Source organism: Moschus berezovskii, chromosome 2 (assembly GCF_049115385.1).
Source record: "Moschus berezovskii isolate FMDL1 chromosome 2, NW_MosBer_1.0, whole genome shotgun sequence".
Classification (NCBI taxonomy): Eukaryota; Metazoa; Chordata; class Mammalia; order Artiodactyla; family Moschidae; genus Moschus; species Moschus berezovskii.
In genome coordinates this window covers 141914626-141938507 of record NC_142461.1, presented here as the reverse complement: position 1 = coordinate 141938507, position 23882 = coordinate 141914626, and positions in this window count along the sequence as shown.

Sequence of the window (23882 nt, the reverse complement as noted above, 5' to 3'; positions counted from 1 at the left end):
GAGATGAGGAAATTTTGCGATGCAGCATCTCAAGAGAAATACCACATTCCTCTTGAAAGGCAAAAAGTTACTAGACACCCTTTATTCGACTCAGAACGTTCCCACACTCCGCCGTCCCATTTTCCAGGAGAACACACTTTATGGACTCAATTCGAGATGAGCCCCTGTGCACATTGAAGGGCTCAAGAGGATCTCGGAAATTCCCCTTCCAACAGCAAAGGGGACCTGACTTCCCTGAAGCAACCCCAGCGAGTTCCTGAGGTCCCCGTCACAACTCGAGAAGCACCCCCAGCTTCCCGCAGAAACTCGAGAAACACCCCAAAATTATCCCCTCAATGCGAGATGAGGAAATTTTGCGATGCAGCATCTCAAGAGAAATACCACATTCCCTCTTGAAAGGCAAAGAGGTACTTGACACCCAAAATTGAACTCAGAAAGTTCCCTCACACAACCCTCCCCTTTTAGAGGAGATCACACTTTTTGGACTCAATTCGAGATGAGCCACTGTGCACATTTAAGGGCTCGAGAGGAACCCGGAAGTTCCCCTTCCAACAACAAAGGGAACCTGACTTCCCTGAAGCAACCCCAGGGAGTTCCTGAGGTCCCCGTCGCAAGTCTTGAAGCACCCCCAGCTTCCCAACGCAACTCGAGAAACACTCCATAATTATTCCCTCAATGCGAGATGAGGAAATCTTGCGATGCAGAATCTCAAGAGAAATACCACATTCCCTCTTGAAAGGCAAAAAGGTAATAGATACCCTTTATTCGACTCAGAACGTTCCCTCACAGAGCCGTCCCATTTTACAGGAGAAAACACTTTATGGACTCAATTCGAGATGAGCCCCTGTGCACATTTAAGGGCTCGAGAGGAACCCGGAATTTCCCCTTCCAACAGCAAAGGAGACCTGACTTGCCTGAAGAAACCCCAGCGAGTTCATTAGGTCCCCGTCGCAACTCGAGAAGCACTCCCAGGTTACCGCCGCATTTCGAGATACATCCCAAAATTATCCCCTCAATTCGAAATGAGGAAGTCTTGCGATGCAGTATCTCAACAGAAATACCACATTCCCTCTTGAAAGGGAAAAAGGTACTTGACACCCTTTAGTCGACTCAGAAAGTGCCCTCACACAGCCGTCCCCTTTTAGAGGAGGACACACTTTATGGACTCAATTCGAGATGAGCCCCTGTGCACATTGAAGGGCTCGAGAGGAACCCAGAAGTTCCCCTTCCAACAGCAAAGGGGACCTGAATTCCCTGAAGCAACCACAGCGAGTTCCTGAGGTCTCCGTCGCAACTAGAGAAGCATCCCCACCTTCCCGCGGCAACTCGAGAAACACACCAAAATTATCCCCTCAATGCAAGATGAGGAAATTTTGCGATGCAGCATCTCAAGAGAAATGCCATATTAACTCTTGAAAAGCAAAAAGGTACTTGACACCCTTTATTCGACTCAGAAAGTTCCCTCACACAGCCGTCCCCTTTTGGAGGAGAACACACTTTATGGACTCATTTCGAGATGAGCCTCTGTGCACATTTAAGGGCTCGAGAGGAACCCGGAAGTTCCCCTTCCAACACCAAAGGGGACATGATTTCCCTAAAGCAACCCCAGCGAGTTCCTGAGGTCCCCGTGGCAACTCGAGATGCACCTCCAGCTTCTCGCCGCACCTCGAGAAACACCCCAAAATTATCCCCTCAATGCGAGATGAGGAAATTTTGCGATGCAGCATCTCAAGAGTAATACCAAATTCCCTCTTGAAATGCAAAAATGTACTTGGCACCCTTTATTCGACTCCGAAAGTTCCCTCCAACAGCCGTCCCCTTTTAGGGAAGAAAACTCTTTATGGACTCAATTCGAGATGAGCAACTGTGCACATTGAAGGGCTCGAGAGGATACCGGAAGTTCGCCTTCCAACACGAAAGGGGACCTGACTTCCCTGAAGCAACCCCAGCGAGGTCCTGAGGTCTCCGTAACAACTCGAGAAACACACCCAACTTCCCGCTGGAACTAGAGAAACAGCCCCAAATTAGCCCCTCAATGCGAGACGACGAAATTTTTCGATGCAGCATCTCAGGAGAAATACCACATTCCCTGTTGAAAGGCAAAAAGGTACTTGACACCCTTTATTCGACTCAGAAAGTTCCCTCACACAGCCGTCCCCTTTTAGAGGAGAACACACATTATGGACTCAATTCGAGATGAGCCCCTGTGCACATGTAAGGGCTCCAGAGGAACCCGGAAGTTCCCCTTCCAACACCAAAGGGGACCTGACATCTCTGATACAACCCCAGCGAGTTCCTGAGGTCCCCGTCGCAACTCGAGAAGCACCCCGAGCTTCCCGCCGCAACTCGAGAAACACCCCACAATTATTCCCTCAATGCGAAATGAGGAAATTTTGCGATGCAGCATCTCAAGAGAAATACCACATTCCCTCTTGAAAGGCAAAAATGTACTTGTCACCCTTTATTCGACTCAGAAAGTTCTCTCACACAGCCATCCCAATTTAGAGGAGAAAACTCTTTATGTACTCATTCGAGATGAGCCCCTGTGCACATTTAAGGGCTCGAGAGGGATCCGGAAGTTCCCCTTCCAACAGCAAAGGAGACCTGACTTGCCTGAAGCAACCCCAGCGAGTTCATTAGGTCCCCGTCGCAACTCGAGAAGCACTCCCAGGTTACCGCCGCATTTCGAGATACATCCCAAAATTATCCCCTCAATTCGAAATAAGGAAGTTTGGCGGTGCAGTATCTCAACAGAAATACCACATTCCCTCTTGAAAGGGAAAAAGGTACTTGACACCCTTTAGTCGACTCAGAAAGTGCCCTCACACAGCCGTCCCCTTTTAGAGGAGGACACACTTTATGGACTCAATTCGAGATGAGCCCCTGTGCACATTGAAGGGCTCGAGAGGAACCCGGAAGTTCCCCTTCCAACAGCAAAGGGGACCTGAATTCCCTGAAGCAACCACAGCGAGTTCCTGAGGTCTCCGTCCCAACTAGAGAAGCATCCCCACCTTCCCGCGGCAACTCGAGAAACACACCAAAATTATCCCCTCAAGCAAGATGAGGAAATTTTGCGATGCAGCATCTCAAGAGAAATGCCATATTAACTCTTGAAAAGCAAAAAGGTACTTGACACCCTTTATTCGACTCAGAAAGTTCCCTCACACAGCCGTCCCCTTTTGGAGGAGAACACACTTTATGGACTCATTTCGAGATGAGCCTCTGTGCACATTTAAGGGCTCGAGAGGAACCCAGAAGTTCCCCTTCCAACACCAAAGGGGACATGATTTCCCTAAAGCAACCCCAGCGAGTTCCTGAGGTCCCCGTGGCAACTCGAGATGCACCTCCAGCTTCTCGCCGCAACTCGAGACACACCCCAAAATTATCCCCTCAATGCGAGATGAGGAAATTTTGCGATGCAGCATCTCAAGAGTAATACCAAATTCCCTCTTGAAATGCAAAAATGTACTTGGCACCCGTTATTCGACTCCGAATGTAACCTCCAACAGCCGTCCCCTTTTAGGGGAGAAAACTCTTTATGGACTCAATTCGAGATGAGCAACTGTGCACATTGAAGGGCTCGAGAGGATACCGGAAGTTCGCCTTCCAACACGAAAGGGGACCTGACTTCCCTGAAGCAACCCCAGCGAGGTCCTGAGGTCTCCGTAACAACTCGAGAAACACACCCAACTTCCCGCTGGAACTAGAGAAACAGCCCCAAATTAGCCCCTCAATGCGAGACGACGAAATTTTTCGATGCAGCATCTCAGGAGAAATACCACATTCCCTGTTGAAAGGCAAAAAGGTACTTGACACCCTTTATTCGACTCAGAAAGTTCCCTCACACAGCCGTCCCCTTTTAGAGGAGAACACACATTATGGACTCAATTCGAGATGAGCCCCTGTGCACATGTAAGGGCTCCAGAGGAACCCGGAAGTTCCCCTTCCAACACCAAAGGGGACCTGACATCTCTGATACAACCCCAGCGAGTTCCTGAGGTCCCCGTCGCAACTCGAGAAGCACCCCGAGCTTCCCGCCGCAACTCGAGAAACACCCCACAATTATTCCCTCAATGCGAAATGAGGAAATTTTGCGATGCAGCATCTCAAGAGAAATACCACATTCCCTCTTGAAAGGCAAAAATGTACTTGTCACCCTTTATTCGACTCAGAAAGTTCTCTCACACAGCCATCCCAATTTAGAGGAGAAAACTCTTTATGTACTCATTCGAGATGAGCCCCTGTGCACATTTAAGGGCTCGAGAGGGATCCGGAAGTTCCCCTTCCAACAGCAAAGGAGACCTGACTTGCCTGAAGCAACCCCAGCGAGTTCATTAGGTCCCCGTCGCAACTCGAGAAGCACTCCCAGGTTACCGCCGCATTTCGAGATACATCCCAAAATTATCCCCTCAATTCGAAATGAGGAAGTTTGGCGGTGCAGTATCTCAACAGAAATACCACATTCCCTCTTGAAAGGGAAAAAGGTACTTGACACCCTTTATTCGACTCAGAAAGTTCTCTCAGAAAGCCATCCCAATTTAGAGGAGAAAACTCTTTATGGACTCATTCGAGATGAGCCCCTGTGCACATTTAAGGGCTCGAGAGGGATCCGGAAGTTCCCCTTCAAACAGCAAAGGGGACTGACTTCCCTGAAGCAACCCCAGCAAATTACTGAAGTCCCCGTCACAACTCAAGAAGCACCCGCAGCTTCCCACCGCAACTCGAGAAACACCCCAAAATTATCCCCTCTATGCGAGATGAGGAAATTTGGCGATGCAGCATCTCAAGAGAAATACCACATTCCCTCCGGAAAGGCAAAAAGGTACTTGACACCCTTTATTCGACTCAGAAAGTTCCCTCACACAGCCGTCCCCTTTGGAGAGGAGAACACACTTTACGGACTCAATTCGAGAGGAGCCCATGTGCACATTGAAGGGCTCAAGAGGAAACCGGAAGTTCCCCTTCCAACACCAAAGGGGACCTGACTTCCCTGAAGCAACCCCAGCGAGTTCCTGAGGTCCCCGTCGCAACTCGAGAAGCCCCGCCTGCTTCCCGCCGCAACTCGAGAAACACCAAAATTATCCCCTCCATGCGAGATGAGGAAATTTTGCGATGCAGCATCTCAAGAGAAATACCACATTCCCTCTTGAAAGGCAAAAAGGTACTTGACACCCTTTATTTGACTCAGAAAGTTCCGTCACACAGGCGTCCCATTTTAGAGGAGAACACACTTTATGGAGTCAATTGGAGATGAGCCCCTGTGCACAGTTAAGGGCTCGAGAGGAACCCGGATGTTCTCCTTCCAACACCAAAGGGGACCTGACTTCCCTGAAGCAACCCCAGCGAGTTCTTGAGGTCCCCGTCGCAACTCTTGAAGCACCCCCAGCTTCCCGTCGCAACTCGAGAAACACCCCACAATTATTCCATCAATGCGAGATGAGGAAATTTTGCGATGCAGCATCTCATGAGAAATACCACATTCCTCTTGAAAGGCAAAAAGTTACTAGACACCCTTTATTCGACTCAGAACGTTCCCACACTCCGCCGTCCCATTTTCCAGGAGAACACACTTTATGGACTCAATTCGAGATGAGCCCCTGTGCACATTGAAGGGCTCGAGAGGATCTCGGAAGTTCCCCTTCCAACAGCAAAGGGGACCTGACTTCCCTGAAGCAACCCCAGCGAGTTCCTGAGGTCCCCGTCACAACTCGAGAAGCACCCCCAGCTTCCCGCAGAAACTCGAGAAACACCCCAAAATTATCCCCTCAATGCGAGATGAGGAAATTTTGCGATGCAGCATCTCAAGAGAAATACCACATTCCCTCTTGAAAGGCAAAGAGGTACTTGACACCCAAAATTGAACTCAGAAAGTTCCCTCACACAACCCTCCCCTTTTAGAGGAGATCACACTTTTTGTACTCAATTCGAGATGAGCCACTGTGCACATTTAAGGGCTCGAGAGGAACCCGGAAGTTCCCCTTCCAACAACAAAGGGAACCTGACTTCCCTGAAGCAACCCCAGGGAGTTCCTGAGGTCCCCGTCGCAAGTCTTGAAGCACCCCCAGCTTCCCAACGCAACTCGAGACACTCCATAATTATTCCCTCAATGCGAGATGAGGAAATCTTGCGATGCAGAATCTCAAGAGAAATACCACATTCCCTCTTGAAAGGCAAAAAGGTAATAGATACCCTTTATTCGACTCAGAACGTTCCCTCACAGAGCCGTCCCATTTTACAGGAGAAAACACTTTATGGACTCAATTCGAGATGAGCCCCTGTGCACATTTAAGGGCTCGAGAGGAACCCGGAATTTCCCCTTCCAACAGCAAAGGAGACCTGACTTGCCTGAAGAAACCCCAGCGAGTTCATTAGGTCCCCGTCGCAACTCGAGAAGCACTCCCAGGTTACCGCCGCATTTCGAGATACATCCCAAAATTATCCCCTCAATTCGAAATGAGGAAGTTTTGCGATGCAGTATCTCAACAGAAATACCACATTCCCTCTTGAAAGGGAAAAAGGTACTTGACACCCTTTAGTCGACTCAGAAAGTGCCCTCACACAGCCGTCCCCTTTTAGAGGAGGACACACTTTATGGACTCAATTCGAGATGAGCCCCTGTGCACATTGAAGGGCTCGAGAGGAACCCGGAAGTTCCCCTTCCAACAGCAAAGGGGACCTGAATTCCCTGAAGCAACCACAGCGAGTTCCTGAGGTCTCCGTCGCAACTAGAGAAGCATCCCCATCTTCCCGCGGCAACTCGAGAAACACACCAAAATTATCCCCTCAATGCAAGATGAGGAAATTTTGCGATGCAGCATCTCAAGAGAAATACCATATTAACTCTTGAAAAGCAAAAAGGTACTTGACACCCTTTATTCGACTCAGAAAGTTCCCTCACACAGCCGTCCCCTTTTGGAGGAGAACACACTTTATGGACTCATTTCGAGATGAGCCTCTGTGCACATTTAAGGGCTCGAGTGGAACCCGGAAGTTCCCCTTCCAACACCAAAGGGGACATGATTTCCCTAAAGCAACCCCAGCGAGTTCCTGAGGTCCCCGTGGCAACTCGAGATGCACCTCCAGCTTCTCGCCGCAACTCGAGACACACCCCAAAATTATCCCCTCAATGCGAGATGAGGAAATTTTGCGATGCAGCATCTCAAGAGTAATACCAAATTCCCTCTTGAAATGCAAAAATGTACTTGGCACCCTTTATTCGACTCCGAAAGTTCCCTCCAACAGCCGTCCCCTTTTAGGGGAGAAAACTCTTTATGGACTCAATTCGAGATGAGCAACTGTGCACATTGAAGGGCTCGAGAGGATACCGGAAGTTCGCCTTCCAACACGAAAGGGGACCTGACTTCCCTGAAGCAACCCCAGCGAGGTCCTGAGGTCTCCGTAACAACTCGAGAAACACACCCAACTTCCCGCTGGAACTAGAGAAACAGCCCCAAATTAGCTCCTCAATGCGAGACGACGAAATTTTTCGATGCAGCATCTCAGGAGAAATACCACATTCCCTGTTGAAAGGCAAAAAGGTACTTGACACCCTTTATTCGACTCAGAAAGTTCCCTCACACAGCCGTCCCCTTTTAGAGGAGAACACACATTATGGACTCAATTCGAGATGAGCCCCTGTGCACATGTAAGGGCTCCAGAGGAACCCGGAAGTTCCCCTTCCAACACCAAAGGGGACCTGACATCTCTGATACAACCCCAGCGAGTTCCTGAGGTCCCCGTCGCAACTCGAGAAGCACCCCGAGCTTCCCGCCGCAACTCGAGAAACACCCCAAAATTATTCCCTCAATGCGAAATGAGGAAATTTTGCGATGCAGCATCTCAAGAGAAATACCACATTCCCTCTTGAAAGGCAAAAATGTACTTGTCACCCTTTATTCGACTCAGAAAGTTCTCTCACACAGCCATCCCAATTTAGAGGAGAAAACTCTTTATGTACTCATTCGAGATGAGCCCCTGTGCACATTGAAGGACTCGAGAGGAACCCGGAAGTTCCCCTTCCAACAGCAAAGGGGACCTGAATTCCCTGAAGCAACCACAGCGAGTTCCTGAGGTCTCCGTCGCAACTAGAGAAGCATCCCCACCTTCCCGCGGCAACTCGAGAAACACACCAAAATTATCCCCTCAATGCAAGATGAGGAAATTTTGCGATGCAGCATCTCAAGAGAAATACCATATTAACTCTTGAAAAGCAAAAAGGTACTTGACACCCTTTATTCGACTCAGAAAGTTCCCTCACACAGCCGTCCCCTTTTGGAGGAGAACACACTTTATGGACTCATTTCGAGATGAGCCTCTGTGCACATTTAAGGGCTCGAGAGGAACCCGGAAGTTCCCCTTCCAACACCAAAGGGGACATGATTTCCCTAAAGCAACCCCAGCGAGTTCCTGAGGTCCCCGTGGCAACTCGAGATGCACCTCCAGCTTCTCGCCGCACCTCGAGACACACCCCAAAATTATCCCCTCAATGCGAGATGAGGAAATTTTGCGATGCAGCATCTCAAGAGTAATACCAAATTCCCTCTTGAAATGCAAAAATGTACTTGGCACCCTTTATTCGACTCCGAAAGTTCCCTCCAACAGCCGTCCCCTTTTAGGGGAGAAAACTCTTTATGGACTCAATTCGAGATGAGCAACTGTGCACATTGAAGGGCTCGAGAGGATACTGGAAGTTCGCCTTCCAACACGAAAGGGGACCTGACTTCCCTGAAGCAACCCCAGCGAGGTCCTGAGGTCTCCGTAACAACTCGAGAAACACACCCAACTTCCCGCTGGAACTAGAGAAACAGCCCCAAATTAGCTCCTCAATGCGAGACGACGAAATTTTTCGATGCAGCATCTCAGGAGAAATACCACATTCCCTGTTGAAAGGCAAAAAGGTACTTGACACCCTTTATTCGACTCAGAAAGTTCCCTCACACAGCCGTCCCCTTTTAGAGGAGAACACACATTATGGACTCAATTCGAGATGAGCCCCTGTGCACATGTAAGGGCTCCATAGGAACCCGGAAGTTCCCCTTCCAACACCAAAGGGGACCTGACATCTCTGATACAACCCCAGCGAGTTCCTGAGGTCCCCGTCGCAACTCGAGAAGCACCCCGAGCTTCCCGCCGCAACTCGAGAAACACCCCACAATTATTCCCTCAATGCGAAATGAGGAAATTTTGCGATGCAGCATCTCAAGAGAAATACCACATTCCCTCTGGAAAGGCAAAAAGTACTTGACACCCTTTATTCGACTCAGAAAGTTCCCTCACACAGCCGTCCCCTTGGAGACGAGAACACACTTTACGGACTCAATTCCAGAGGAGCCCTTGTGCACATTGAAGGGCTCGAGAGGAAACCGGAAGTTCCCCTTCCAACACCAAATGTGACCTGACTTCCCTGAAGCAACCCCAGCGAGTTCCTGAGGTCCCCGTCGCAACTCGAGAAGCAACCCCAGCTTCCCGCCGCAACTCGAGAAACACCCCAAAATTATCCCCTCCATGCGAGATGAGGAAATTTGGCGATGCAGCATCTCAAGAGAAATAGCACATTCCCTCTGGAAAGGCAAAAAGGTACTTGACACCCTTTATTCGACTCAGAAAGTTCCCTCACACAGCCGTCCCCTTTGAGAAGAGAACACACTTTACAGACTCAATTCGAGAGGAGCCCCTGTGCACATTGAAGGGCTCGAGAGGAAACCGGAAGTTCCCCTTCCAACACCAAAGGGGACCTGACTTCCCTGAAGCAACCACAGCGAGTTCCTGAGGTCCCCGTCGCAACTCGAGAAGCACCCCCAGCTTCCCCCCGCAACTCGAGAAACACCCCAAAATTATCCCCTCCATGCGAGATGAGGAAATTTGGCGATGCAGCATCTCACGAGAAATACCACATTCCCTCTGGAAAGGCAAAAAGGTACTTGACACCCTTTATTCGACTCAGAAAGTTCCCTCACACAGCCGTCCCCTTTGCAGAGGAGAACACACTTTACGGACTCAATTCGAGAGGAGCCCCTGTGCACATTGAACGGCTCGAGAGGAAACCGGAAGTTCCCCTTCCAACAACAAAGGGGACCTGACTTCCCTGAAGCAACACCAGCGAGTTCCTGAGGTCCCCGTCGCAACTCGAGAAGCACCCCCAGCTTCCGGCCGCAACTCGAGAAGCACCCCAAAATTATCCCCTCCATGCGAGATGAGGAAATTTGGCGATGCAGCATCTCAAGAGAAATACCACATTCCCTCTGGAAAGGCAAAAAGTACTTGACACCCTTTATTCGACTCAGAAAGTTCCCTCACACAGCCATCCCCTTGGAGACGAGAACACACTTTACGGACTCAATTCCAGAGGAGCCCCTGTGCACATTGAAGGGCTCGAGAGGAAACCGGAAGTTCCCCTTCCAACACCAAATGGGACCTGACTTCCCTGAAGCAACCCCAGCGAGTTCCTGAGGTCCCCGTCTCAACTCGAGAAGCACCCCCAGCTTCCCACCGCAACTCGAGAAACACCCCTAAATTATCCCCTCCATGCGAGATGAGGAAATTTGGCGATGCAGCATCTCAAGAGAAATAGCACATTCCCTCTGGAAAGGCAAAAAGGTACTTGACACCCTTTATTCGACTCAGAACGTTCCCTCACACAGCCGTCCCCTTTGAGAGGAGAACACACTTCACGGATTCAATTCGAGAGGAGCCCCTGTGCACATTGTAGGGCTCGAGAGGAAACAGGTAGTTCCCCTTCCAACACCAAAGGGGACCTGACTTCCCTGAAGCAACCCCAGCGAGTTCCTGATGTCCCCGTCGCAACTCGAGAAGCACCCCCAGCTTCCCGTCGCAACTCGAGAAACACCACAAAATTCTCCCCTCCATGCGAGATGAGGAAATTTGGCGATGAAGCAACTCACGAGAAATACCTCATTCCCTCTGGAAAGGCAAAAAGGTACTTGACACCCTTTATTCGACTCAGAAAGTTCCCTCACACAGCCGTCCCCTTTGAGAGGAGAACACACTTTACAGACTCAATTCGAGAGGAGCCCCTGTGCACATTGAAGGGCTCGAGAGGAAACCGGAAGTTCCCCTTCCAACACCAAAGGGGACCTGACTTCCCTGAAGCAACCCCAGCGAGTTCCTGAGGTCCCCGTCGCAACTCGAGAAGCACCCCCAGCTTCCTGCCGCAACTCGAGAAACACCCCAAAATTATCCCCTCCATGCGAGATGAGGAAATTTGGCGATGCAGCATCTCAAGAGAAATACCACATTCCCTCTGGAAAGGCAAAAAGGTACTTGACACCCTTTATTCGACACAGAAAGATCCCTCACAGAGCCGTCCCCTTTGGAGAGGAGAACACACTTTACGGACTCAATTCGAGAGGAGCCCCTGTGCACATTGAAGGGCTCGAGAGGAAACCGGAAGTTCCCCTTCCAACACCAAAGGGGACCTGACTTCCCTGAAGCAACCCCAGCGAGTTCCTGAGGTCCCCGTCGCAACTCGAGAAGCACCCCCAGCTTCCCGCCGCAACTCGAGAAACACCCCAAAATTATCCCCTCCATGCGAGATGAGGAAATTTGGCGATCCAGCATCTGAAGAGAAATACCACATTCCCTCTGGAAAGGCAAAAAGGTACTTGACACCCTTTATTCGACTCAGAAAGTTCCCTCACACAGCCGTCCCCTTTGGAGAGGAGAACACACTTTACGGACTCAATTCGAGAGGAGCCCCTGTGCACATTGAAGGGCTCGAGAGGAAACCGGAAGTTCCCCTTCCAACACCAAAGGGGACCTGACTTCCCTTGAGCAACCCCAGCGAGTTCCTGAGGTCTCCGTCGCAACTCGAGAAGCACCCCCAGCTTCCCGCCGCAACTCGAGAAACACCCCAAAATTATCCCCTCCATGCGAGATGAGGAAATTTTGCCATGCAGCATCTAAAGAGAAATACAACATTCCCTCTTGTAAGGCAAAAAGGTACTTGACACCCTTTATTCGACTGAGAAAGTTCCCTCACACAGCCGTCCCTTTTCGAGAAGAGAACACACTTCACGGACTCAATTCGAGAGGAGCCCTTGTGCACAATGAAGGGCTTAAGAGGAAACCGGAAGTTCCCCTTCCAACACCAAGGGGACCTGACTTCCCAGAAAAAACCCAAGCGAGTTCCTGAGGTCCACGCTGCAACTCGAGAAGTACCCCCAGATCCAAGCCGAAACTCGAGACACAACAAAATTTTCCCCTCAATGCGAGATGAGGAAATTTTGCACTGCACATTTAAATAGAAATCCCACATACCTGCTTGAAAGGCAAAAGGTCACTTGACACACTTTATGTGACCCAGAAAGTTCGCTCACAGAGCCGTAAACATTGGAGAGGAAAAAACATCTTTTGGACTCAACTCCAGATGAATCCCTATTCCCAGTTAACGGCTCGAAAGTAAACCGAGGGTCCCCGTTCCAACACAAAAGGGGACCTGACTTCCCTGAAGCAACCCGAGCCACTTCCTGAGGTCCCCGTTGCAACTCTAGAAGCACCCCCAGCATCCCGCCGCAACTCGACAAACACCACAGAATTATCCCCTCAATGCGAGATGAGGAAATTGTGCGCTGCAGAATCTCAAGAGAAATACCACATTCCCGCTTGAAAGGCAAAAGGGTACTTGACACCCTTTATGCAACTCAGAAAGTACCCTCACACAGCTGTCCCCATTGGAGAGGAGAACACACTTTATGGACTCAATTCGAGATGAGGCCCTATTCCCATTTAATGGCTGGAGAGTAAATTGGAAGTGCCCTTTCAAACACAAAAGGGGACCTGCCTTACCTGAAGAAACCCAAGCAAGTTCTTGAGGTCCCCATGGCAATTCGAGAAGTAACCCAAACTTCCTGCCGCAACTAGAGAAACACCACAAAATTATCCCCTCAATGCGAGAAGAGGAAATTTTGCGCTGCAGAATCTCAAGAGAAATACCACTATTCCCTCTTGAAAGGCAAAAAGTACTTGATACACTTTATGCGACTCAGAAATTTCACTAATATCATTCCCCATAGGAGAGGAGAACACATTTTATGCACCCAATTCGAGATGAGGCCCTATTCCCATTTAACGGCTCCAGACTAAACCGGATGTTCCCCTTCCAACACAAAAGGGGACCTGACTTCCCTGAAGCAACCCAAGTGAGTTACTGAGGTCCCCGTCGCAACTCGAGAAATACCCTAGCCTCCAGCCGCAACTCGAGAAACACCACAAAATTATCCCCTCAGTGCGAGATGAGGAAATTTTGCGCTGCAGAATCTCAAGAGAAATACCACATTCCCTCTTGAAAGGCAAAAGGACTCTTAACACCCTTTATGCGATTCAGAAAGTTCCCTCACACAGCAGTGCCCATTGGAGAGGAGAACACACTTTATGGACTCAATTTGAGATGAGGACCGATACCCACTTAACGGCTCCATAGTGAACCGGAAGTTGCCCTTCAAACACAAAACGAGACCTACCTTACCTGAAGAAACCCGAGCAAGTTCCTGATGTCCCCATCGCAACTCGAGAAGTATGTCCACTGCAACTGGACATACACCACAAAATTATCCCCACAATGCGAGATGAAGAAATATTGCTCTGCAGAATCTCAAGAGAAATATCACATTCCCTTTTGAAAGGCAAAAGGGTTCTTGACTCCCTTTATGCGACTCAGAATGTTCCCTAACATCCATCCTCAGTGGAGAGGAGAACACTCTTCATACACTCAAATCGAGAAGAGGAAATATTCCCATTTAAAGGCTCAAGAGTAATCAAGAAGTTCCCCTTCCAACACAAAAGGGAACTTGACTTCCCTGGAGCAACCCGGGGGAATTCTCAGGAGAGAATTCCTGAGTTTCCCGTTTCAACTCCAGAAATATCCCGCACTTCCAACCACAACTCGAGAAATAACACAATATTATCCCCTCAATGCGACATGAGGTAATTTTGCGCTGCAGAATCTTAAGAGAAATCCCATATTAACGCTTGAAAGGCCAAAGGGAACTTGGCATACTTTATGCTCCTCAGAAAGTTCCCTAAAATCCGTCCCCATTGCAGAGGCGTACTCAATTTATGGACTCAACTCCAGAAGAGCCCCTATTCCCATTAAAGGGCTCGAGAGTAATCCGGAAGTTCCCCGTCCAGCACAATGGGGGAACTGACTCCCCTGAAGTAACTCCAGTGAGTTCCTGAGGTCCCCGCCGCAACTCGAGAAGTACCCCCAGCTTCCCGCCTTAATTCGAGAAACACCACAAAATTATCCCCTCAATGAGAGATGAGGTTTTTTGCGCTGCAGAATCTCAAGAGAAATCCCACATTCCCACTTGAAAGGCAAAAGCGTACTTGACACACTTTATGCCACTCAGAAAGTTCAATAATATCCGTCCCCATTGGAGAAGATAACACACTTTAGGGACTCAACTGGAAAAGAGGCCCTATTCCCATTAAAGTGCTCAAAAGTATTCCGGAAGTTCCCCTTCCAGCACAAATGGCACCTGATTCCCTGAAGTAACTCGAGTAAGTTTCTGAGGTCCCCATCGCAACTGGACAAACACCACAAAATTTTCCCCACAATGTGAGATGAGAAAATTTTGCGCTGCAGAATCTCAAGTGAAATCCCAGATATCCGTTTGAAAGGCAAAAGGGTACTTGACTCCCTTTAGCCGACTCAGAATAGTCCCTAACATTCGTCCTCAGTGGAGAGGATAACACACTTTATGGACTCAACTCCAGAAGAGGCCCTATTCCCATTAAAGTGCTCAAGAGTAATCCGGAAGTTCTCCTTCCAGGAAAAAAGGGGCCTGATTCCCTGAAGTAACTCGAGAAAGTTCCTGAGGTCCCCATCGCAACTCGAGAAACACAACAAAATTATCCCCTCAATGCGAGAACGGGAAATTTTGCTCGGCAGAATCTCACGAGAAATCCCACATTCCCGAGTGAAGGGCAAAAGGGTACTTGACTCCCTTTAGGCGACTCAGAATGTTCCCTAACATCCTTCCTCAGTGGAGAGGAAAACACACTTTATGGACTCAAATCGAGAAGAGGCATTATTCACATTTAACAGCTTGAGAGTCATCCGGAAGTTCCCCTTCAACACAAAAGGGGACTTGACTTCCTTGAAGCAACCCGAGCGAATTCCTGAGGTCCCCGCCGCAACTCGAGACATACCCCCTCTTCCCGACGCAACTGGAGAAACACCACAAAACTATACCCTCAATGCGAGAAGAGAAAAATTTTCGCTGCAGAGTCTCAAGAGAAATCCCACATTCCTGCTTGAAAGGCAAAAGGGTACTTGACTCCCTTTATGCGATTCAGAATGGTCCCTAACATCCATCCTCAATGGAGAGGAGAACACTCTTCATACACTCAAATCGAGAAGAGGAAATATTCCCATTTAAAGGCTCAAGAGTAATCAAGAAGTTCCCCTTCCAACACAAAAGGGAACTTGACTTCCCTGGAGCAAACCGAGAGAGTTCTTTAGGTTCAAGTTTCAACTCCAGAAGTATCCCCTACTTCCCACCACAACTCGAGAAACAACACAATATTATCCCTTCAATGCGACATGAGGTAATTTTGCCCTGCAGAATCTCAAGGGAAATTCCACATTCCCGCTTGAAAGGCCAAAGGGAACTTGGCATACTTTATGCTCCTCAGAAAGTTCCCTAAAATCCGTCCCCATTGCAGAGGCGTACTCAATTTATGGACTCAACTCCAGAAGAGCCCCTACTCCCATTAAAGGGCTCGAGAGTAATCCGGAAGTTCCCCGTCCAGCACAATGGGGGAACTGACTTCCCTGAAGTAACTCCAGTGAGTTCCTGAGGTCCCCGTTGAAACTCGAGAAGTACCCCCAGCTTCCCGCCGAAATTCGGGAAACACCACAAAATTATCCCCTCAATGCGAGAGGAGGAAACTTTGCGCTGCAGAATCTGAAGAGAAATCCCACATTCCCAATTGAAAGGCAAAAGCGTACTTGACTCCCTTTATGTCACTCAGAAAGTTCCCTAACATCCTTCCCCATCGGAGAGGAGAACACACTTTATGGACTCAACTCCAGAAGAGGCCCTATTCCATTTAAAGGGATCCAGAGTAAACCGGATGTTCCCCTTCAAGAACAAAAGGGGACCTGAGTTGCCTGAAGTAACTGGAGTGAGTTCCTGAGGTCCCCGTCGCAACTCCAGAAGTACCCCCATCTTCCCGCCTCAATTTGAGAAACACCACAAAATTATCCCCTCCTTGCGAGATGAGGAAAATTTGCGCTGCAGAATCTGAAGAGAAATCCCACATTCCCGCTTGAAAGGCAAAAGCGTACTTGACACACTTTATGCCACTCAGAAAGTTCAATAATATCCGTCCCCATTGGAGAAGTTAACACACTTTAGGGACTCAACTGGAGAAGAGGCCCTATTCCCATTAAAGGGCTCAAAAGTATTCCGGAAGTTCCCCTTCCAGCACAAATGGGACCTGATTCCCTGAAGTAACTCGAGTAAGTTTCTGAGGTCCCCATCGCAACTGGAGAAACACCACAAAATTTTCCCCACAATGTGAGATGAGAAAATTTTGCGCTGCAGAATCTCAAGTGAAATCCCAGATATCCGCTTGAAAGGCAAAAGGGTACTTGACTCCCTTTAGCCGACTCAGAATGGTCCCTAACTTTCGTCCTCGGTGGAGAGGATAACACACTTTATGGACTCAACTCCAGAAGAGGCCCTATTCCCATTAAAGGGCTCAAGAGTAATCCGGAAGTTCTCCTTCCAGGAAAAAAGGGGCCTGATTCCCTGAAGTAACTCGAGAAAGTTCCTGAGGTGACCTTCGCAACTTGAGAAACACAACAAAATTATCCCCTCAATGCGAGATGAGGAAATTTTGCGCTGCAGAATCTCAAGAGATATCCCACATTCCCGCTTGAAAGGCATAATGGTACCTGACTCCCTTTAGGCGACTCAGAATATTCCCGAACATCCGTCCTCAGTGGAGAGGAAAACACACTTCGTGGACTCAAATGGAAAAGAGGCTATATTCCCATTTAAAGGCTCGAGAGTAATCAAGAAGTTCCGCTTCCAACATAAAAAAGGACTTGACTTCCCTGAAGCAAGCTGAGCGAGTTCCTGAGGGTCCCGTCTCAACTGCAGAAGTACCCCCTGCTTCCCGCCCCAACTCGAGAAACGACACAATATTATCCCCTCAGTGCGAGATGAGGTAATTTTCTGCTGCAGAATCTCAAGAGAAATCCCGCATTCCTGCTTGAAAACAAAAGGGAACTTGACACACTTTATGCCACTCAGAATGTTCCCTAACATCCGTCCCCATTGGAGAGGCATACACACTTTATGGACTCAACTCCAGAAGAGGCCCTATTCCCATTAAAGGGCTCGAGACTAATCCGGAAGTTCCCCTTCCAGCACAAAAGGGGACCTGACTTCCCTGAAGAAACTCGAGTGAGTTCCTGAGGTCCCCATCTAAACTCAAGAAGTACCCCCAGCGTCCCGCCGCAACTGGAGAAACACCACAAAATATTCCCCTCAATGCGAGATGAGGAAATTTTGCGCTGCAGAATCTCAAGAGAAATCCCACATTCCCGCTTGAAAGTCAAAAGGGTACTTGACTCCCTTTAGGCGACTCAGAATGTTCCCTAACATCCATCCTCAGTGGCGAGGAGAACAAATTTTATGGACTCAAATGGAGAGGAGGCAATATTCCCTTTTAATGTCTCGACAGTAATCCGGAAGTTCCGCTTCCAAAACAAAAGGCGACTTGACTTCCCTGAAGCAACCCGAGCGAGTTCCTGAGGTCACCGCCATAGCTAGAGAAGTGCCCCCTGCTTCCCACCACAACTGGAGAAACACCACAAAATTATCCCCTCAATGTGAGATGAGGTTATTTTGCGCTGTGGAATCTCAAGAGATATCCCACATTCCCGCTTGAAAGGCAAAAGCTTACTTGACACATTTTATGCCACTCAGAAAGTTCAATAATATCCGTCCCCATTGGAGAGAATAACACACTTTATGGACTCAAGTACAAAAGAGGCCCTATTCCCATTAAAGGGCTCGAGAGTAATCCGGAAGTTCCCCTTCCAGCACAAATGGGACCCGATTCCCTGAAGTAACTCGAGTAAGTTTCTGAGGTCCCCATCGCAACTCGAGAAACACCACATGATTATCCCCACAAAGTGAGATGAGGAAATTTGCGCTGCAGAATCTCAAGAGAAATCCCACATTCCCGCTTGAAAGGTAAAAGGGTATTTGACACCGTTTAGGCGACTCAGAATGGTCCCTAACATCCGTCCTCAGTGGAGAGGAGAACACACCTTATGGACTGAAATAGAGAAGAGCTAATATTCCCATTTAACGGCTTGAGAGTAATCCGGAAATTCCCCTTCCAACACCAAAGGGGACTTGACTTCACTGAAGCAAGTGAGTGTGTTCTGAAGTCCCCGTCGCAACTCGAGAAGTAATCACTGCTTCTGCTGGCAACTTGACCAACACCACAAAATTATCCCCTCAATTCGAGATGAGGTCATTTTGCGCCGCAGATCTGAAGAGAATTCCCACATTCCCGCTTGAAAGGCAAAAGGGTACTTGACACTCTTTATGCGACTCAGAAAGTTTCCTCACACAGCTGTCCCCATTGGAGAGGAGAACACACTTTATGGACTCAATTCGAGTTGAGGACCTGTTCCCATTTAACGGCTCGAGAGTAAACCGGGAGTTCCGTTTCAACAAAAAAGGGGACCTGCCTTCCCTGAAGAAACCCAAGAGATTTCCTGAGGTCCCCGTCGCAACTGGAGAAACACCACAAAATTATCGCCTCAATGCGAGATGAGGAAATTTTACGTTGCAGAATCTCAATAGAAATACCACATTACCTCTTGAAAGGCAAAAGGGTACTTGACACCCTTTATAGGACTCAGAAATTTCACTAAGATCAGTCCCCATTGGAGAGGAGAACACACTTTCTGGACTCAGTTCGGGATGAGACCCTATTCCCATTTAACGGCTCGAGAGTAAACCGGAAGTTCCCATTCCAACACCAAAGGGGACCTGACTTCCCTGAAGCAACTCGAGTGAGTTCCTGAGGACCCTTCGCAACTGGAGAAGTACCCCCAGGTTCCGGCCGCAATTCCAGAAACACCACAAAATTATCCCCTCAATGCGAGTTGAGGAAATTTTGTCCTGCAGAATCCCACGAGAAATCCCACATTCCCGCTTGAAAGGCAAAAGGGTACTTGACTCCCTTTAGGAGACTCAGAAAGTTCCCTCACACAGCCGTCCCCTTTGGAGAGGAGAACAAACTGTATGGACTCAATTCGAGATGAGCCCCTGTGCATATTTAAGGCTCGTGAGGAAAACGGAATTTCCCCTTCCAACACCAAAGGGGACCTGACTTCCCCGAAGCAATACGAGCGAGTTCCTGAGGTCCCCGTCGCACCTCGAGAAGCACCCCCCAGCTTCCCGCCGCAACTCGAGAAACACCCCAAAATTATCCCCTCAATGCGAAAGGAGGAAATTATGCGATGCAGCATCTCAAGAGAAATACCACATTCCCTCTTGAAAGGCAAAAAGGTACTTGACACCCTTTATTCGACTCAGAAAGTTCCCTTACATAGCCGTACCCTTTGGAGAGGACAACACACTTTATGGACTCAATGCGATATGAGACCCTGTGCACATTTAAGGGCTCGATCGGAAACCGGAAGTTCCTATTCCAACATAAAAGGGGACCTCACTTCCCTGAATCAACCACAGCGAGTACCCGAGGTCCCCGTCGCAACTCGAGAAGCACCCCCAGCTTCCCGCCGCAACTCGAGAAACACCCCAAAATTATCACCTCAATGTGAGATGAGGAAATTTTGCGATGCACCCTCTCAAAAGAAATAGTAATTCCCCTTGAAAGGCAAACAGGTTTTTGACAACCTTTATTCGACTCAGAAAGTTCCCTCAAAAAGTCGTTCCCTTTGGAGAGGAAAACACACTTTATTGACTCAATTCGAGATGAGACTCTGTGCATATTTAAGGGCTCGAGAGGAAACCGGAAGTTCCCCTTCCAAACACAAAAGGGGACCTGACTTACCTGAAGCAAACCCAGCGAGTTCCTGAGGTCCCCGTCACAATTCGAGAAACACACCCAGCTTCCCAACGCAACTCGAGAAACACACCAAAATTATCCCCCCCATGCGAGATGAGGAAATTTGGCGATGCAGCATCTCAAGAGAAACACCACATTCCCGCTTGAAAGGCAAAAAGGTACTTGACACCCTTTATTCGACTCAGAAAGTTCCCTACAGCCGTCCCCTTTGGAGAGGAGAACACACTTTATGGACTCAATTCGAGATGAGCCCCTGTGCACATTGAAGGGCTCGAGAGGAACCCGGAAGTTCCCCTTCCAACACCAAAGGGGATCTGATTTCCCCGAAGCAACCCAAGCAAGTTCCTTAGGTCCCCGTCGCAACTCGAGAAGCACCCCCAGCTTCCTGCCGCAACTCGAGAAACACACTAAAATTATCCCCTCAATGCGAGTTGAGGAAATTTTGCGATGCCGCATCTCAAGAGAAATACTAGATTCCCTCTTGAAAGGCAAAAGGTATTTGACACCCTTTATTCGACTCAGAAAGTTCCCTCACAGAGCCGCCCCATTGGAGAGGAGAACACATTTTACGGACTCAATTCGAGAGGAGCCCCTGTGCACATTGAAGGGATTGAGAGGAAACCGGAAGTTCCCCTTCCACAAACAGAGGGGACTTGATTTCCCTGAAGCAACCCCAGCGAGTTCCTGAGGTCCCCGTCGCAACTCGAGAAGCACCCCCAGCTTCCCGCCGCAACTCGAAAAACACCCCAAAATTATCCCCTCCATGCGAGATGAGGAAATTTGGCGATGCAGCATCTCAAGAGAAATACCTCATTCCCTCTGGAAAGGCAAAAAGGTACTTGACACCCTTTATTCAACTCAGAAAGTTCCCTCACACAGCCGTCCACTTTGGAGAGGAGAACACACTTTACGAAATCAATTCGAGAGGAGCCCCTGTGCACATTGAAGGGCTCGAGAGGAAACCGGAAGTTCCCCTTCCAACACCAAAGGGGACCTGACTTCCCTGAAGCAAACCCAGCGAGTTCCTGAGGTCCCCGTCGCAACTCGAGAAGTACCCCCAGCTTCCCGCCGCAACTCGAGAAACACCCCAAAATTATCCCCTCCATGCGAGATGAGGAAATTTGGCGATGCAGCGTCTCAAGAGAAATACCACATTCCCTCTGGAAAGGCAAAAAGGTACTTGACACCCTTTATTCGACTCAGAAAGTTCCCTCACACTGCCGTCCCCTTTGGAGAGGAGAACACACTTTACGGACTCAATTCGAGAGGAGCCTCTGTGCACATTCAAGGGCTCGAGAGCAAACCGGAAGTTCCCATTCCAACACCAAAGGAGACCTGACTTCCCTGAAGCAACCCCAGCGAGTTCCTGAGGTCCCCATCGCAACTCGAGAAATACCCCCAGCTTCCCGCCGCAACTCGAGAAACACCCCAAAATTATCCCCTCCATGCGAGATGAGGAAATTTGGCGATGCAGCGTCTCAAGAGAAATACCACATTCCCACTTGAAAGGCAAAAAGGTACTTGACACCCTTTATTCGACTCAGGAAGTTCCCTCACACCGCCGTCTCCTTTGGAGAGGAGAACACACTTTAAGGACTCAATTCGAGAGGAGCCCCTGTGCACATTGAAGGGCTCGAGAGGAAACCGGACGTTCCCCTTCCAACACCAAAGGGGACCTGACTTCCCTGAAGAAACCCCAGCGAGTTCCTGAGGTCCCTGTCGCAACTCGAGAAGCACCCCCAGCTTCAAGCCGCAACTCGAGAAACATCCCCAAATTCTCCCCTCCATGAGAGATGAGGAAATTTGGCGATGCAGCATCTCAAGAGAAATAGCACATTCCCTCTGGAAAGGCAAAAAGTACTTGACACCCTTTATTCGACTCAGAAAGTTCCCTCACACCGCCGTCCCCTTTGGAGAGGAGAACACACTTTACGGACTCAATTCGAGAGGAGCCCCTGTGCACATTGAAGGGCTCGAGAGGAAACCGGAAGTTCCCCTTCTAACAACAAAGGGGACCTGACTTCCCTGAAGCAACCCCAGCGAGTTCCTGAGGTCCCCGTCGCAACTCGAGAAGCACCCCCAGGTTCCCGCCCAACTCGAGAAACACCTCAAAATTCTCCCCTCCATGCGAGATGAGGAAATTTGGTGATGCAGCATCTCAAGAGAAATACCACATTCCCTCTGGAAAGGCAAAAAGGTACTTGACACCCTTTATTCGACTCAGAAAGTTCCCTCACACAGCCGTCCCCTTTGGAGAGGAGAACACACTTTACGGACTCAATTCGAGAGGAGCCCCTGTGCACATTGAAGGGATTGAGAGGAAACCGGAAGTTCCCCTTCCAACACCAAAGGGGACCTGACTTCCCTGAAGCAACCCCAGCGAGTTCCTGAGGTCCCCTTCGCAACTCGAAAAGCACCCATAGCTTCCCGCCGCAACTCGAGAAACACCCCAAAATTATCCCCTCCATGCGAGATGAGGAAATTTGGCGATGCAGCATCTCAAGAGAAATAGCACATTCCCTCTGGAAAGGCAAAAATGTTCTTGACACCTTTTATTCGACGCAGAAAGTTCCCTCACACAGCCGTCCCATTTGGAGAGGAGAACACACTTTACGGACTCAATTCGAGAGGAGCCCCTGTGCACATTGAAGGGCTCGAGAGGAAACCGGAAGTTCCCCTTCCAACACCAAAGGGGACCTGACTTCCCTGAAGCAACCCCAGCGAGTTCCTGAGGTCCCCGTCGCAACTCGAGAAGCACCCCCAGGTTCCCGCCGCAACTCGAGAAACACCCCAAAATTATCCCCTCCATGCGAGATGAGGAAATTTGGCGATGCAGCATCTCAAGAGAAATACCACATTCCCTCTGGAAAGGCAAAAAGGTACTTGAAACCCTTTATTCGACTCAGAAAGTTCCCTCACACAGCCGTCCGCTTTGGAGAGGAGAACACACTTTACGGACTCAATTCGAGAGGAGCCCCTGTGCACATTGAAGGGCTCGAGAGGAAACCGGAAGTTCCCCTTCCAACACCAAAGGGGACCTGACTTCCCTGAAGCAACCCCAGCGAGTTCCTGAGGTCCCCGTCGCAACTCGAGAAGCACCCCCAGCTTCCCGCCGCAACTCGAGAAACACCCCAAAACTATCCCCTCCATGCGAGATGAGGAAATTTGGCGATGCAGCATCTCAAGAGAAATACCGCATTCCCTCTGGAAAGGCAAAAAGGTACCTGACACCCTTTATTCGACTCAGAAAGTTCCCTCACACAGCCGTCCCCTTTGGAGAGGAGAACACACTTTAGGGACTCAAATCGAGAGGAGCCCCTGTGCACATTGAAGGGCTCGAGAGGAAACCGGAGTTTCCCCTTCCAACACCAAAGGGGACCTGACTTCCCTGAAGCAACACCAGCGAGTTCCTGAGGTCCCCGTCGCAACTCGAGAAGCACCCCCAGCTTACCGCCGCAACTCGAGAAACACCCCAAAATTATCCCCTCCATGCGAGATGAGGAAATTTGGCCATGCAGCATCTCAAGAGAAATAGCACATTCCCTCTGGAAAGGCAAAAAGGTACTTGACACCCTTTATTCGACTCAGAAAGTTCCCTCACACAGCCGTCCCCATTGAAGAGGAGAACACACTTTACGGACTCAATTCGAGAGGAGACCCTGTGCACATTGAAGGGCTCGAGAGGAAACCGGAAGTTCCCCTCCCAACACCAAAGGGGACCTGACTTCCCTGAAGCAACCCCAGCGAGTTCCTGAGGTCCCCGTCGCAACTCGAGAAGCACCCCCAGCTTCCCGCCG